The 18,613-nt window shown below is 39.8% G+C and overlaps 1 protein-coding gene across 2 annotated transcripts in view; it reads right to left on the reverse strand.

Annotated features, from left to right (window-relative positions):
• The window catches only part of alk (ALK receptor tyrosine kinase), a 258,669-nt gene extending 245,714 nt beyond the window's left edge, over positions 1 to 12,955 (reverse strand). For both annotated transcript variants that reach the window (XM_034675246.1, XM_034675247.1), the window contains exon 1: positions 12,739 to 12,955. The gene's annotated coding sequence lies outside the window, so the exon portion shown is untranslated. The remainder of the gene's footprint in view (positions 1 to 12,738) is intronic.
• Between the last annotated feature and the right edge of the window lie 5,658 nt (positions 12,956 to 18,613).

An 18,613-nucleotide genomic window follows, 5' to 3' on the forward strand; every position in this document is an offset into this window, starting at 1 on the left:
CAGCATTATTATGTACAAAACTTTTAATTTTACTTTAATTCTTTAGGAAACGATACACAATAATAATACAGCTCTCTGGCACGACACTATGGGAAATGTAGTACTCTTTAAAGATTGCTCCTCTGCTTTTTCTTAATCACAGGTAGCTTTATCATCATCATCATAGTATCTGTTGGTCTCTGTATCTTATGTACTCTATGTTAAGACACAACACAAATATATGGGTTAAGTAGCTTCAGCAGTAAAAATAAACTCATAATAAAGAAACTATGTGGTATCTTATCAATGAGGCAACAAAGCAGAGCATCTAACTGCTGTTTCTTTTTTCTGCATTAAAAAGAGAATATGGGGCGCTGGTGGCCGAGCAGTCTAAGCGCCCCACACACAGAAGCCATAGTCCTCGTCAGAGAGGTCGCTGGTTTGACTCCTGGCCGCGACCATTTCCTTCATGTCTTCCCCCACTCTCTACTCCCTGATTATTCAAATAATCATTGAATACATGGCAATGATTATCGAATAGTATTTTGGCTTTGAATGCCCATCCCTAGTTAGTAGTTGACTGACTTTCTTAAATTATGCCTGCTCTATCCTAAGCCCAGAGATTCTCATGTACAACACCTAAGTCTAAACGGGTTGGAACTTTGCAACTCTCACCCACATGCGGTTGTCTTTGTGCAGTGTTGGGTGAATGTGCTTACTTTACCAGCCAAGGTGGCAGGAAGAATATGCATCCAAGTAATGCAAATTAAACTGAAATTTGTGACATAATCATGGCAGACTGAATCATGGGTCAGCACATTTCACCTGGACACTTTTACAAGGACATGGAGGGGGCAGGCTTTCTGGATGCCTAAGCAATCAAACTAAACTATGTGGCATACATCAGAGAGGTAAAGAGGTCTGCAAACAGGCCAAAAAGGTACATCGAATACACTAGTTCCAGAAAAAGAACCGCTATTATAATCATTCTGACTCTCTAATGAATCAGTTTCTTTTCCAGCCCCTGTTTATCTATAACAGATTATCAGGGTATTTTATAGATAAGTTTCTAGATATGATGTTTGGGAGTAAAGAAATTGAATCTTTGAGTTGCAGCTCTACATCAAAGAGAGAGCATACACACTTCATTAGAAAGATAAAAAGGGAGCGCTGCCTTTCATAAGCATAGTGGAACATGTCACCTGCACAAGTATAGTTGAACATCTACTTCACAATATGGTGTGATTTCTTGTAAGACGGCATTTAATTTCATTTTTAAATAAAAAATATAATATAATAACTGACCCGTAATAAGATACAATACTATGTAATATTTTCAAAATGTCAACAGAGCCGCCTTCTTAAATCCTGCTTCTTACTTTTAATAAAAAAGGATTTTTGTCAGTCCTGTGTCGTTGGTACATTGTGACCGTTTCCTGTTCACTTTCTCCCGAGCAGGGCTTCTTGTTTTCAGACACGTCTCATTGTTGTTTCCTGTCACTAAAACACGGTCAGGACATGCTAACTCAGTTTCATACTCAAGCAGCATTGTTACAATCTATTGCATTTGATCAAGGGGCCTGAACATTGAACATCAGGAAGAGGTCATATTTAAATTTAACTTTGATATTCAACATCCTCCTATCTGCTCTGTAACCAGGCAACAACATACCCAGGAAGCAAGTGCAGCTCATGTTTCTCTGTTGTAACAACATTTACCCTGTTGCATGGTTAATATGAAGAACATTTAGCCAAACAGCAGCTGTGTGACTCACGAGGAAACATTTGTGCCACACTGTCTTTGATTTCAGTAGTAAATACATTAGGTGCATTTTTGTGTCCATGACTCTTGTCTTAGTCACCATTTAGAGAATGAGGAACACCCTTTTAACTGTTTGTCAGTTTCCTCTGGGCCCACAGTTAGTTTATTTCAAAGGATCAACGTTTTCATCAAACCTTCTCCTCCGTCATGTAACAAAGGAGCCCACCAGCCAAAGAGTGGCAGCTGCATGTCTCAAACATGACAGCTTGCAACAGGGGTATTAATGGTACTTGGTCCTTGATATTTCACACTTTTATTCAGCAGCAGCTGTGTTGACGGCAGAAGATGTCATCTCTATACTGTTAAAGGGCAGGGTTTTGCTCGGCTGGAAGAGTAGGCACCCTATGTGTAGAAAATGATGGTCCTCAATGCACTGGTCATTGGACTCTCCGTCACAACTAGATTTGGTGCATGCTATCCTCCATTCTCTACCCTTGTTTGCTTTCCCTCTCTCTCTCCCTCTTTCTAGCTGTGCTATCAAATAAAGGCTAAAGCCCGAAAATGAATCTAGGAAGAAAGGGCAATTAAGGTTTCAGAGGCAGTTATCCTAGAAAGTGGATATTCACATGTTTGGTATATGATATCCAGATTAGGACTCAGTTTTGGGACAATTTGCATAGTTTAAGTCTGACTTACACCTTGAGATGCAAGAACTAAGTCAGAGTGTGTTGATGCCTGTGTTTATTGTTGAGACTGTATTTTAAAGTATTAATACAAAGCTGTGATGTTGTTAGACAATTGTTTATGAGTTCAGAACTCACTCAATATACTCTCCTCTTTTGCTCTCTGCTGAGATATCAACTTTCAAGCTCACTTGACCATGATTGGTCAATAGTACCCAGATGACAATAAAACTGCAAACAGAAACCAGAACACCTCTGTCAGTAACATCTTGTCTCATCTATACACTGATGAGTAGGTGTCTGTAGACATCTCTGAACTTAGTATCCTAAGAATGTAACACTGGCAGTATTTCACCTTTTAGCACAGATTTATTCAAAGCACACTCTTTCTATCTAAATGAATGTAACTCTGAAACTCCAAAGTAAAGGTTTGAGTTCTGAAATATTTGCTCAGAGACAATTTTTATCTCTTCAAAATTAGAAAATTGTCAATCAGAGACTTGGGAGGACTGCATCCTTTTGCTGTTGAAAACAAGTGAGCTATTTTGGTACTGGTGTCGGAGAGGTAATGTGCCAAACTTTAAACTCCATCTCTGAAACACCTACACACTTCTTCTCTCATATCCTCCCATTAGTTCCGGGTAGATGTTTACATTCTTTCTAAAGTTTGGAGGATCTGGAACTTTCTGGCAAACACATTCTTGGACAGCTGTGACAGTTTTGATGTCTTTGCTGCAAGTCAAAGATCAAGGGGGGAAAAAAACATTATTTCACAGACAAATCCCCTCTGTTGACTGGCCTGACACTGACAGCCTCTCTGAACTGCAAGAATGTGAATTCATAAAATCAAACATTGCCACACAATATCACAGTGGTAGAGAAAGTGTTCCAGTCCTTGAGTCACATCTTTAAAAAATAATCCAGTAAAGTAGTTCTGCTGCTTTCCAACCAAATGCAACATTCAAAATGTAGTACTGATAACTTTAGACGACCAACAGCAAACCTCATCGCCAGAGAGAAGCACAGCCTAGTTCTGCAAGTTGTACTTTAACCCACATTTTTGCTCCATCAGCTCCTACCCTAATAAGGATATTCACAGCATGTAAGCCATAACAGTCTTTCATTTATATTACCGGAACAGAGCTGCACAGTTAAAGAGGATGAAATGTACACACATATTAAGACACTGACAGAAAAAACTAGCTTAAATAAGAGGTCATGGAGCACAGGCAAAGCCACAGTGAGCTTTGGTCAGACATTGGCTTGCTACAAAGATAAATCTTGCTTTTAGCTTATAATCATGAAGACATGACTAAATGTTAACGCAAAATATAACTCACCAGTTTAGATGTTAGCTAAGCGTATAAACAAAGTTAATTAAGTTTTATGGTGATCATATTATCATTACCCTATAAATCAACAAAGAGAAGCCATGGCGTATTTTAGTCTACTAGCCCCAAGTTGAGCCAGCCAACCAGGAAACGTGCTGTATGCCAGATTGCCAGTCCAGCCCTGGCGGCCATTCTCTCTCCTCCTCATTCTCAAAACAAGTTGAAGCAAGAGCTGTTCGAAGGGAGGAGAGGAAGAAAGTGAGAACCACCACACAGGAATCATTGGATCACAGTTATTTTGCTTTATGATCGTGGGAAGCTAAGATCGTACTTGAAAGCGAAGCAAAGCACTAATGCATGATTTTTGTCAACAGAAGTGATATGAAGGCTTGTGTTCTGCAAAGCATAAGATGTCAGACAAATATTAAATAACTACAGTATTTTCATTAAAAGGTTATTGAAATAAAGAACATATTCAAAGAATAACCCTAACCCTCAACTTTGTATAGTTGCGTCTAGTTACGTTGCACCACTGTAATATCCACAAACATGCAGTCTCTCTCCCTTTGACCATTGGGATTTTGCATTACCTTGGCCATATTGCATGCCTTGTGACAAGGCTGCACTAACAAACACAATCCATCAAGAAAAAGCGGTTGTTGTATGAAAGTGTAAATGATTTAGTGAAACAGCTCCCAGCCTTACTGTAATCACTTGAGGTAATATAATGCAGGTGAGCTTTTAAAAAATAAAATGCTCCGCTATAAATCCAGCCCTCCATCTCTTGACCCGTCAGTTTCACTTTTCCTCCATGTTTTCATCACATTCATCTTGTTTGCTTGCCCTCATTCCAACATATTCCATATACCCAAATACACATACACGCAATTCAATTCCATGCCTTTGTAGCAGTCAGTCTTTGCAGCTTCCTCTTCACACTAGCAGCCTCTCACTTTCTCCATGAAATCTGACACTCACCTCCTCCTTATTCTGTGTGATTCCACTACACCAGCACAGCCACTAGTAGTAAATCGTCTCTGTTGCCTCTCCACAGCGTGTCTCTTGACATCTCTTCAGTGGAGCTTTGTTTAAGTGGGCGTCCCACACTGCCCTCTACCTACTTTGAAACCAGCTTACTCTGTGTTGTGTTGACTTGTTCATCTGAAAAACACAGCCACCTGGTAGGTATTTCTAAAAATAATAAAAACTACTGCTTTGCTGTTGCTTACCTTTGACAACCAGTCAGGTTACAGAGTACATGCATCACTGTTTCCAACAGAGCAACGGTGTAACTTAGGTATAAATATGTAAAAATGAAAGTTAGCTCATAAATACACAGCTGGAACTAGCAGGCCTACATTACAGTAGAAAAGTTGCACCATAACCAATAAAGAGGGAGAAACTACACCAGAGAACCTCACTGCTGCATCACTGTGCTTCTCTGCAGAGCATCGGATAGAGCAGTAGTACCTTTTCAGACAGCAATGACCTCGAGTTTGTCAGGTACATAAGGGCAAACTGTTCACCTTTTTAACACAGATGGCATTCTTTTCCAACCCAAAGCAATAAAAAAATAAACCGGATGATATAAAATTCCTTGCATAGAAGCATAGAAAGATGCTGTTGTGATTGGTGATGGACTTAAGTGACTTAAGTGACTAATTTCCATGTTGATTTAACAGAAATTTGGATTCCACATATCTAGTCTGAAGGTAGGGAAACAAAGAAAACAGACAAAATCAAGATACACGGTCACAAAGTCTGTTGGTAAACCATGTCAAATACATCTGCTGAGTGTCACTGGCATTAGCAGAGCTAGCACCATCACTGCCAAATTCCACCATAGGGCTCTCCAGTCTCACGCATTCGGCGAGAGACACTCATTTCAACCTGTTCACACACTCACACGCCACAGTTTGTATTTCTCACGCAGAGATATTACTAGAACAAAGCCAACCAAGTTGCGCCACTTTTCTTTAAACTGTGGAACAGGTAGGAATCAACTGGGTTTCCCATAGAGTTCAGAATGAGCTTGCCAGCCACACGCCAGCTAATCAAAAAGAAAAAAAGAAATATAGCTACCCAACAGCCAATCAAAAAATAGCATCACTGTATCCGGGTAAAACAACAATGTTACGTTCCAAAGAGAAGGATGCACATGCGCAATGCAGACTGACCGCAGATTACAAGACGAGGGCCAACAACCCTTGCCAAAGGTCTACACCAATAAATTATCATTCATTTGTTTATCTGAGCAGTAATTCTGTTGTCAACTAGCGAGGGTGACACTACAAGTGCACATCTCTATCTGTGATCCAATGCTTGAATTACATGGGTAGTTATGATACCAATTTAAAAAATTCAACCAGATGATTTAATATCTTACTCCATCCTTATGTAAGAAAATGTACCTTTTGGTATCTGAAAGATGAATATATGTTTTGAAATGTCCAGCGAGTAGTGGGTGAATTACAGTGGAGTAATTACTCGTGACTCACTACACTTGGTGTGGGCAGTTTTAAAATACAGCTCAGATGAGTATTGTATTCATGAGATGTGAAGTGATGTTAGAGCCACTAGCTCCCGTCTTTAGCTCTTCTTCTAAAAGACAGAAGTGGGTCATATAGTCGGCCCCGTTTCATTCACGTGTGTATTGGATTCATAAAATAGTGAAAGAATTGAATCAGAGTTTCTTGTCTTCATATTATGTGACCTAATGTGGCTGAGAGTAAAACGGAGGGTGCAGTGGAGAGTTAACATTTCACCCTGAACAAATGAATGGTTCGATACTCGAGATGCTCTCCTTATTTCTGCAAGAAAACCAGCCACCGGAAAACACTTCCTACTTGAACAATGTGATGACCACCCTCATGCATCTGCTTCTGTCTGCAAGATGTCTCTACTTTACTTTAAACTTTAAAAGACAACATCCATTCCACATGGATACACAACAGTTGAGTTTGCTCTCAGCCCACAGACCACAGTGTTAGGTCTAGTTTGTGCAACATCCTTGCAGATGAGTGGGAGAGCGTCTGAGCTGTGGTTCTGCTAGAGCAGCTGGAGGATTTAGAATTGGAAGTGCATGTAAGCAATGTGTCCCTATGTCTATGAATCCTTTAACAAATATGTATCTCTTCCTATTTGTTAGAGAAATAGGTTTTCTGTGTCTGTGTGCTTTTTTAGGGGTACACATGACTTTGTGCTCCAACTATCCACATAAAATGGCTTTAAAAAAACACTTTGCTTATTAATTTAAAAGGTTTATCATTTAATTAGCATTTTTTGCTTGGTTGTTTGGCCTTCAGTAGCTCCGAACAATATTTAAAAGAGAAAAATAAACCATTTCCTATTCAGCTTTTCAAAATTATCACTGGCAAAAATATCCCAGTGCACAGGACATGACAGCAGCAGCTTAGCCCTCCTGTAGCGGAACTATGTCACATCGGGCTGAGAGCAAAAAAGCATGACCAGGCTCTTCAAATCGAAATGTTAAACTTGGCAACTCTATTCCTATAGACTGTATGTAACTGGCAGCCTATGCAAAAACAGACAATCTACACAATATAATTACAACATGCACTGAAAGCTTGCAATTCACCAGAGCAGCACAAAACTTGGTCTGACAAACAGAGGACATTAGGCTATTGGGTTGTATTTCTGTATAGACACAGACACACAGCTTGTACTGTCTGAGTAGGATTTAAAGTTCATCTGCCTACACACAGGCTGGGATATCTCTACCAAGACCAGGGATCCAGCTATTATGATACAACTTCAGACTAAGCTTTGTTCTTCACATTAGCCTCTGAAAATTAGGATTGACATATAAAATTTATCAAAGATATCAAAGTTAAAGGTCTCATTAAGCATGTCCTAACATCTGAAATGATATGTTCTTAACATTTATAAACAAAAACCTGCTCAAACACAGCTCTATTTGCTTTTAGAAACATTTTTTTAGTGTGTAGGCGTAGATCACTTTTATAATTGACAACTGTGAAAGCCTGCTGGGCTCCACAACAATGGTGTATGTAACAATCAGCATTATGCAGTCCTGAACAGTAGGTTAAAGTTTTGAGTCAGAATTGGGGGAGGAAGCAGAAACAATTTGATAATTACAAAATGCTGCAAAGTCCTCTGCTGTCAAAGTCATGGCTAGAAGTTAGTTCATCTGTACTCACAGATTCTACAAAATGTCCAATCTGTTCCTGGGGTCTTGATTTTTGCATTTGTGCATTTGCAGCCTGAGCAGTATAGGCCAATCATGTTATAGCAGGCTTCCATGTACACAGGAGAAACAATCTGTGCAGAGAGTACACTATCTGCAGGAATGACATCATAACTCCCAGTTTATCTATCTCTATCAGAAAGTATCTGCAGGATGAGGTCAGGGACTCACTTAAAGATAAACCTTAAAAATTCGAACAGCTTCGGAAGGCATTGTGGGATTCAAAGTGGCATGTGAAGCTTTGTTTATACACTACCAGTCAAAAGTTTGAACACATCTTCTCATTCAATGGTTTTCATTTATTTTAACTATTTTCAACATTGTAGATTAACACTGAAGACATCAAAACTATGAACTAATCTGGTTTTGCCATAATCTGGATTACAACAGTAGTCAAATAGGGCTATTCATTATGTACTAACACTAACACTACCTCTGAACAACACAACTGATGGTCTCAAACACATTAAGAAGGCAAGGCATTCTACAAATGAACTCTTGACAAGGCTCATGTTAATTAGAAACCATTCCAGGAGACCACTTCATGAAGCAGACTGAGAGAATACCAAGAGTATGGAAAGCTGTCATGAAGGAAAACGGGGACTACTTTACAGAATCTAAAATATAAAACATATTCTGCTTTGTTTAACACTTTTTTTTTAAATTAAATAATTCCATATATGTTCTTTCATAGTCTTGATGTATTCCGTATTAATATACTATGTTGAAAATAATTGAAATAAATACAAACCCTAGAATGAGAAGGTGTGTCTAAACTTTTGACTGGTAGTGTATATAATAGCAAACTTTACCCTGAAGCCACACAGTGAACATAAAATACAATTGAGTTTATATACTACACTCAGGAGTTTCATGGTCTTGGAGTCATTAGCAATTTTCAAAGTGATTCAAAAACTGAAAATGATCATCAATGATTTTTCTGATTTCAGTTTCGTGTTAGGTATCTCATAATTCCTTCTTTCAGTACACCACAGTATGCAGGAGGGATGCAGCTGGAGTGAGTGAAGCAGTAGACAGATGTTCCTTTCATTTGTGCATTAGTAAAAAATTAACTACAGTGGAGAAACATGGCCATGTAAATACAGGGTTCCCACGCGTCCTGGAAAACCTGGAAAACCTGGAAAACAGTTGACCAGTTTTCCAGTACTGGAAAACACCTGGAAAATGGGAGAAAAAGTAAAATGTCCTGGAAAATCACATATAGTCCTGGAAAATTATTCCAACATGGCTGTGTTTGACCTGACCCTATTAACACATCCCCATTCATTGAAAGTTGAGACACTGCGCAACTTTTTTCACATCTTTTCTCCTTCACTTCATAATCATGCATTCACAGAAAACGGGGGTATATTGTTTATGTTTTATGGTACACTTGGCTCAATTACCGTACTCTAGCTCAGTTGTTCTCAAAGTGGGGTCCTGGGACCCCTGGGGGTCCGAAAACCATAGCGTGGGGGTCCGTGAAATAATTTGAATACATTTCTAATAAATTCTAAAATTGTGCTGTCATTACAAAACAGCATATACACCATTGTTATGATACCATTTGGTGGCTTGAAGGGAAATGTGAGTCTTGCTCCTGTTAATTTTCTGAAAGCGTTTAAGATCAATTACTTGAAAAGTATAAATGCTGTCATGTTGAGTCCACAAGGAATGAAATGACCCTCTGTTTTAAAGTATACAAGTGGTATTTACTTGATTCAAATTGAAGTGTTATCTGTTTATCACTATGGTACAGGTCTGAAGGATTTACATTGATATGTTTTACAATACAAATAGTTCCAAGGGCAACTAAGAGTGCAAATGGTAGAAAGCATGTGCTTTAGTGATGGGAAGTTTGGCTCTTTTCAGAGAGCCGTCTCTTTCGACTCTCAAACGGCTCTTAATTTAGGATCTTTTGTAGCCGTATATTTTACTTTAATTTTGCAAAAAGTAATAGTTTGTGTTGAAAACCCTTTTACGTACAGTGTTTTTATGAGAAGACTTATAATGCCCAATTGTGTGCATTTCTTCTGTTACAAAATCATTCTCACCCTGATCCTAGGGTTATGATTAGGGTTAGGGTTTTGATTAGGGTTAGGGTTGTGATTAGGGTTAGGGTTAGGGTTAGGATTGTGATTAGGGTTAGGGTTATGATTAGGGTTAGGGTTGTGATTAGGGTTGTGTTTAGGGTTAGGGTTGTGATTAGGGTTAAGGTTGTGTTTAGGGTTAGGGTTAGGGTTAGGGTTAGGATTAGGGTTAGGGTTAGGATTAGGGTTAGGGTTAGGGTTAGGGTTAGGATTAGGGTTAGGGTTAGGATTAGGGTTAGGGTTAGGGTTAGGGTTAGGATTAGGGTTAGGATTAGGGTTAGGATTAGGGTTAGGGTTAGGGTTAGGGTTAGGATTAGGGTTAGGATTAGGGTTAGGGTTAGGATTAGGGTTAGGGTTAGGATTAGGGTTAGGATTAGGGTTAGGATTAGGGTTAGGATTAGGGTTAGGGTTAGGATTAGGGTTAGGGTTAGGGTTAGGATTAGGGTTAGGGTTAGGATTAGGGTTAGGATTACGGTTAGGGTTAGGGTTAGGGTTAGGATTAGGGTTAGGGTTAGGATTATGGTTAGGGTTAGGGTTAGGATAAGGTTAGGTTTTAGAACTAGAACCAAACTCATGAAAACAGAACCAGAATCAAACTCAACAAGAACCAAACCAGAACCAAACTAGAACCGAACCAGACCCGGACCAGAACCGAACAAGAACCGAACCAGAACTGAACCAGAACCGAACCAGCCCCGAACCAGAACCGAACCAGAACCGTACTAGAACCGAACCAGAACCGAACCGGAACCGAACCATACCAGAACCGAACCAGAACCGAACCAGAACTGAACCAGAACTGAACCAGAACCGAAACGGAACCGAACCAGAACCGAATCAGAACCGAACCAGAACCGAACCAGAACCGAACCAGAACCGTACCAGAACCGAACCAGACGTGGACCAGAATCGAACCAGAACAGAACTGAACCAGAACCGAACCAGAACCGAACCAGAACAGAACCAGAACAGAACCAGAACCGAACTCAAGCAAACAGAATCAGAACTAACTCAGGTAAACCGAACCAGAACCAAACTCAAGCAAACAGAACCAGAACCAAACTCGAGCAAACAGAACCAGAACCAAACTCAAGCAAACAGAACCAGAACCAAACTCAAGCAAACATTATTAACGTCCTCAGGTTGGCATTGAGTAAAATCAGTTGCCTCAGCTCGGATGGTCTGATCCGATTTCTCCTCTAAGTGAGTATTTGCCCGGTCTTTAAGAAGACTCTCTCTGAAGGAACAGATGAAGCCACGATACACAGCCTCCCCTCCATCACCTATATCCTATATCCTCACATATGATTGGCCGCATGGCCGCCATGCTGACCAATCAAAACAAAGTTCTGCTGTGAGCAGAGCTGGGGCTGAGCACTGTGAGAGCTAAGCAGCGAAAGGAAAAAACTGGGAGCCGGCTCTCTCTTGATGCGAGCTGGCTCTTCTGATTCACTATAAAGCATTGGCTCTCAGAGCCGCAGCTTTTGATCATGACACATCACTAATGTGCTTAATCTGTGTTACAATTATGAGGGGGCCATGGACAATTTTCTCACCTGTAAGGGGTCCCTGGCTCCAAAAAGTTTCAGAACTCCTGAAACAAACGGAACAAAAAGAGCAACACAGCTGCACAGAAACTCCACGTTGTAGACATCGCTGATCATAATAGACATCGCCATGCAGGAAGACAGTTTTTTGAAATCTCTGAGAGATCTTCAAATACAGAGTGCATCTTCACACCGGTGCAATTTTTTCAGAGTTTACGGTAACTCAAGTAAAAAAACATAACATTTGCTTTGTTTTATATTGACCACTTAGCAGGATGAATACCATGATTAAGCAGGTATATTTTGAGTCTGAGTTGAGTTGAGAAACATTTGTGGCCATTTTTGTCATTCAGTTCTATTTAGGTCATTATTGCACTGATCCTCTGATTATTATTAATATTTAATTATTTCAGGAAGGCAGCTTCCTGATTCCTTTGGAGGTTCTTTTGTTTTTTTCTTAGCTCATTTTATATTTTTTGAGAAAAGAGAAAGCTGAGATGAGAGTTACCCATCATTGTTACTTGGTTGCACTAATAAAGTGAAGTGCTGTACATCTGTGGTTGCATTATTCTATTATCAATTTGCCATCATTTTTAAGCATGTAAGAGATGATTTCATTGATAGCCATAGACTACGCGTCTTTCAATGTAGACTTCCACTGAGAGGAACATATTAGACTATTTAGTAACTAAATTAGGAACTAAATTTAGACTGTCATACCAGCTTGATCATTAATGAAAATGTCCTGGAAATGTCCTGGAAAATGATCTCTGGAAAAGAGTGGGAACCCTGAAATACTTTCCGTTTTAATGCTGCAGAATTGAATGCAGTGATGTATCAGACACAGACATTAGTTATCTTGCTTAATTGATTACGTCATCAGAGTTGAGCAGTCGTTTTAAAAAAATGAAGCCATTCTGGTGCGTAAAAAGGAACTAATAAAACATAATGCTGCTCACATATCAAGCTGAAGGTGTGTGCACAACTCGACAAACACAGCCTTACAACTACAACAACAAGAGTAAAGCTTCGAGAGAAAAAAGCATAACAAACAGCAGTAAAAGGTCACTCTGCAGCAAACTGCGCATACAACCAACAAACGTGAATTTGAAATTTACCGCTTCAGCAGGTCTACGCTCCTCGTTCACTTGCTCATGGCGCGTGAGGAAAATCCAGTCTGCAGACTTTGCAAACTTCTTGCTTCTTATTTTGACACTTCCTTCATTCTTGCGTTCACATTATTACCTCCATGAACTGTTAAAATCCGGTGTTTCTGACGAACAGGTCACTTTCATTTCAGGTCACGCGACACAATCAAGGGGCTGATATATTCGAGTGACGTGCTCAAGCGTGTTACCGTGGTTACAGACGTCTGTAAAGGGTATGATGTGACTGACAGGTCACTTGTTCATTCATTCATTAGAATGTTTATCTTAATTGTATTGAAATGAAATGACAAATATCATTTAAATATAAAATTTATTTAATATTATTTTTTTTAGGTTTCACTTTTTTTGCTTCAATGTGTTTATTAAGGAAAACAGGATCTCCACAAAGCATCCACATCGACATTCAATGTTCATGTAACAGTATAAATCAAAGACCTGGTCTTACAGACATTACATCATCACTAATTCGGATTATTCATTCCTTATTATAAGGCAAAACTGTCTTTCTCATAGAATTAACAGCAGAACTATAACTATAACTACCCCCCCCCCCCCCCCCCCCCCCCCCCCTCCCTCAACCCTCCCAAGGAGTGCTACCTGACAATGTACAAAAAGTTAATGATTTCAGTTCTACAAAAAGGAGATCAGTGGGCGCCAATTTTTTTCAAACTTCTCAAGTCTGTTTTTAAGAACAACCTAATTCTCTCTAAGTGAAGTGTGTCTGTAATCTCTGTTAACCATAATTTGAGGGTAGGTGCTTCTTTCTTCTTCCAAAATAGGAGGATCAGTTTCTTAGTAGTAAGCAGCCCATAAGATAAAAGACAGCGTCCAGAGACTTGGAGGTTCCTGAGCCCCTTCGACACCCCGAAGATGATCAATATGGGATCAGGTTTCATTTTAACCCCCAGAACTTGTGAAAGAAAATTAAAGATTCCAAACCAGAAACTCTGCAAGCTGGGACACAGTGCATAACTGTGTGTTAAATTTGATTCTGTTGAATTGCATTTATCACAGTGTGGTGAAATTTCAGGGAATATTCTGTGCAGTTTGGACTTTGAATAGTGTAGTCTGTGCAAAATGTTAAATTGTATCAAACAATGGTAGGTTTCACTTTTAATGAAATCCCTTTTTAATTTCTTTGTAAACACATTTGATTAACACATTTCGTAGCCCTTAATGTGTAATATAAACTGTATATTGTATTTTAAATATTTCTAAATCGCAATCCCTGTGTTAACGTTTCGCCATAAATTATTTGACTGCATTTTAATTACAGGAATAAGAGCTGCCTACAGCCAAACTGTCAATTGGTGTCAAATATTTCACAGTGTAAATGTGTAATAAAAAAAACCAAGCATGTTAAAACCCATAACCGGGAATTATTCATGTACTTCCACTTCTTGCTCTCTCTAACCTGCAGGTCCAACATGCCGTTTTCAGATCTCATTTCACATTTCATTTTCTCTGATAATGAGTTCATGCGGTGATTTCCCTTTGAGGCGTATGAGTGGAGCAGATTGGTCATTTCAGACAAATGTTGTGTCTGTAAGGCCATCATTTCTATGGAAGACTAAACTAAGTAACATACCATGACTAGCAGAGTTATTATGTCACCAGAAGTCACTCGAAATATTACTGCCACATCCTCATACGAGCCCCTTTGTCAGATTAGAGGGTTATTTCAGTCTTTACAATTCTGTATTGATCCATAATCCCATTACATTCCATAAGAACTCTGGAAGACTTGTGTGTGTCATGTAAGTAGGGAATTTCACTTATGTGTGTGTGCTTGTCAGCCTCTCCTTGCAACCTCCCTGTTATTGATCCATCCTGCAGCTCGTACTTCATCATGCCTCTCATATTAACACTGGCTGAATGTGCAGCTGTAAAGATGGGGTTCCATGGTTAGCGGCTGTCCATGTGTAGAGTCCCCTTTTAGGGTCATGTACCATTTTGTACAGAAATATGAGGTAATCAAATTTACAGTATTAGAGGGGTTTTGTGTAGTCGCAAAAAACAAGCCTATTGTATTTTGATGGAGTGGAATATTTTGGGGAATGCACTGTATGAGACATGCAGATGTCTCATCACAAGAACTTTTAACATTTGAGGTCATGAGAGTTTAGCTTCAAATGATACAACATTTTTTTCAGTCAACCAATTTATCAATTTCTATGGATATAGATCGAAACTGTGATAAAGGAACTCCTTAAAAAAAGAACAGGTCTATGATATCAAAGTTGAAAGTCTAATTAAGCATCTATAAAAGATTAAGAAAATATAAAGGCTCATACAAAGGATGTGTGTGTTCAATAAACTAAGTGAATGGTGGCTCTGAGGGGCAAAACCCAACATTTCACAAAACGGAGAGGGTAGGGACAACAATTCTTGTTTCTGATTGGACTGAACCTGCTCGACGTCATTTCCTGTTTCTATTACCACTTCTCAGCTGTGTCCCTGCAAAAATTTGAAACTGAAAGGAAGGAAGATCTGAAGCGAAAACAAATTAAAATGTGAAAATTTTCTCCTGGTGCAAAAAATCTTTGCTACTGAAGCTTCAGTGTTTTCTTAAATTTAGACAAATCCGATAGTCAGAGTTTAAATTTCCCCCCTTCTTCTTAAAAGCAAATCACTTGATGTTTAAAACCCTTGTGAGGAACGATCAGTAATTGACTGCTTTAGCGCCGTCTGTAGACAAAACAGTGCATCTTATTTCTCTGCTGATCTCATCCTGTAGATGTCAAGGTAGTGTTGTCTGACAAATGTAATCCCTTTGTCTTTTTCTACAGCATGCTGTGAGTTGTCATGTCTGACATTTCCCCCTCACGGTGATTACAAGTATTCATAACTACAACACAGAAACACTTAATCCTGTGGCTGATGTTCTGGTGTGCTTTTTTAGGTCATAAAGTGGCATCAATGTTATTTTCAGTCTGTTTCATCACCAGCTAAAAAAAAAAAACCCTCACAGTAGCTTTAAACAGTTTAACAAAGCTGTGTTGGGAATCCCCATCACAGCGTGATTGACATTAGCCTCGCTCATCTGAACAGAGGCAGCTCATTTGACAAGCAGTGTGGTGCAGCCGTAAACTGTATCATAAAAAAGAAGCCCTGGAATCCAAAAATTATTAATTATAATCATAGACTGACTGATTGGTGACTATGTTAAGTTGTAAAATGCTTTTCTGTCAAAACAGTTATTAGTAAGCAGAAACATCCAACGTAGGCTTGATGCCTCTGTTTGTTGGACCACAGGTGACCATGCTGAGCTGCAGCAGCTGAAAATAGTGGACGTTGACACTGTGAACACTCCTGACGATTTTCTGAATTCAGATTGATCCCAACTCCCAATATTTTCCTGATACTTCCCTTTATGTGCGTGCGACCTTATATTACAGCGTTTTTGATTTCCAGTGGTTTTAAACGGGAGTCCAGCTGTGTTGCACCATGCCCATACAAAGTAATTACTATTGATTTAAGCATTTATATGTACTTACACAAAGGCATAGCTCATGCTGTGCCCTGAACGTGGCAAAATCCGGGCTTTCAGACCACATAAACAAGAAGAGGCTTAGACCACGCAGGCCTTTTCAGACACGCTGTGATGTTTAAATGGTATCCTGCTACTTTTCTAATTCCTGTGGTGTCCTCCACCCACCTGCTGGTCATGCACTGTGTGCAGTAACTCGTCAGAGGAGAGACCAGGCACGGTGAAACACAATTGCCTTACCTCCATCTTTCTGCATGTGTGCTGCCTCCCTCTGTATTTGCACACAAACAAAAAAGGAATACACTCAGCTCGTGCAGACACACACTCTCACAACACATAATCATTCAGGCAGAAACCTCCAATGTTTGTCTCTTTCCTCTCTCTCCCTTCCCCACTTGTCCCCCCTGCAGATTAACGGGATTCCACTGTCATTACAATCATGCTGACCCTACTCAAAGCAATCTGCACCACCTTCATGTCCCTCTCAAAGACCCCATCATCAACATCACATGAATCGATGCACCTGGCTGCTGCTAGTGTGGAAGCTGAGGCTGTAATCTGTGTGTCACCAGAACTGAACATGTTTGTTTAACCCAATTTAAAGGTGCATTCAGCTGAAGAGGCTGACCCTGTCCATCACCTGTGAAGCCAGTAATGTCATGCAGTTGACTTCCACTTATTTCATTTAGCTATTTATTGTAATTCACCCCCCCCCCCCCCCCCCCCCCCCCCCCCCCGATTTCCAGGAAAGGTTACAAAGAGCAGACTAAAACTGATTTGTCCGAATAGAGAACAAACTGCGTAAGATAAGAAATGCAGTTTCTGTGGTTATGCTTGCAGCAATTTCCACCCCATTAGGCAGGCTAGAGTGCTTGTCTTCTAGCTGGAAGTCAATGTGACATTTTCACATTAAGAACAATACAACTTCCTCAATGAGAGGCATATTTGATTCATGCAAAACAACCGAAGTATACACAGTTTAAGTGGAGCAGTGTGGGACTCAGGAATCGTTTTGAGAGAAAAAAAATCTGTTGTTGACATTTCCATTCAGCATGCATGTGCATTAGTAAATAAACAATGTTCTTCTCCACATCCCATGCCAGCTTTAATGGTGTTTATCAGTAGCAGATGTTGTACAGTATGTAATGTTTTTAATGTTTCACTTAGGAAAAACTCACCTCAAAGCAAGGTACACTGTCTCTAACAACTTAACTTTTCAAAGTTCCCCTGAGCTGTTGTTTGATGATTTATTTGTTGCACTCAGAAGGGCACAGATTATCAGATGAGTCAGCACATTAGCTTCCTGCATCTTTATTATAACTTTACATTTTAGTCTCCTGCCAGAGCTACTAAAGCTCTTCTTTAGTGCCTGACATTCTTTTTGAAGCCTGCTGTTGAGACTCAAAGAAAGACCCATAGGCGGCGCCAGGAAGGGGAGAGGCATCGCACCCTCACAGACATTTCTGAGGTTTAATTTAATTTTTGATACAGTTTTCTTTACACGTGACTCCTTCATCATAAAGACATTTTCCACCAGAAAAAAACTATAATGAAAAGCTGAATCAGATGATTATTTTCAGCCAATTGCGCAGCACGTTTTAAACCTTTGACCTGACGTACACTCCAGTTTTCGACAGTTGAACAACAGTGTGTATCCCAATGGATCGTTTTGTCTTTTAGAAATGTCCACGCAGTGAAAAACAGCAATGGAGAGAGATGGTGATCCGAAGTAAGGCTTATACAGGTGCTTTTTTATGAAGCTGAGGGAGCTTCACAAGTGTCAGTCTTTGACCGGGACCAAGAAAGGTCTGAGGACGGGAACGAGGAAGGGGACCCGGATTATCTATTGAAGAATCAGGCTTTGCCAAAGACACAAGCAATCATCCCAAGAGAGTCAAAGTTCTTCAAAACGTCCATGCATTCACAGTCAAGACATAAAATGGTAAATGCGTGTTTTCCTGGCTGTGGTGCGTTTATTCAGTGCATTTGGATGTTCAGTCACATGTTTTGAGTTCTTGGGTGCCTACTTATTCCTATGCGTTGCTGATTAATATAGAAGAAGAATGGAATAATGCTGATCTTGTCTGATCTTAGTATCTGAGCGAAAAGGAGATGTATGGCTTGTTGCGTGTACGCAGGCCCTGACACTGGCTCAGTTGCGCAGCGCGTAATTCTATATTCATACTTCTGTTTGTCGGCAGGCTTGTTTGTTCACCTTCAGCTGAAACTTCCCCTTTTGTTTCACAACGAAGACTTTTTAAATTCACGTAACATGTGTTTATGAACCAGTGTGAGCCACAGTGCGTGTGTGCTCATAGGTACGTGTGTGCATGG

The sequence above is a fragment of the Notolabrus celidotus genome, chromosome 22, assembly GCF_009762535.1.
Source record: "Notolabrus celidotus isolate fNotCel1 chromosome 22, fNotCel1.pri, whole genome shotgun sequence".
Taxonomy (NCBI): domain Eukaryota; kingdom Metazoa; phylum Chordata; class Actinopteri; order Labriformes; family Labridae; genus Notolabrus; species Notolabrus celidotus.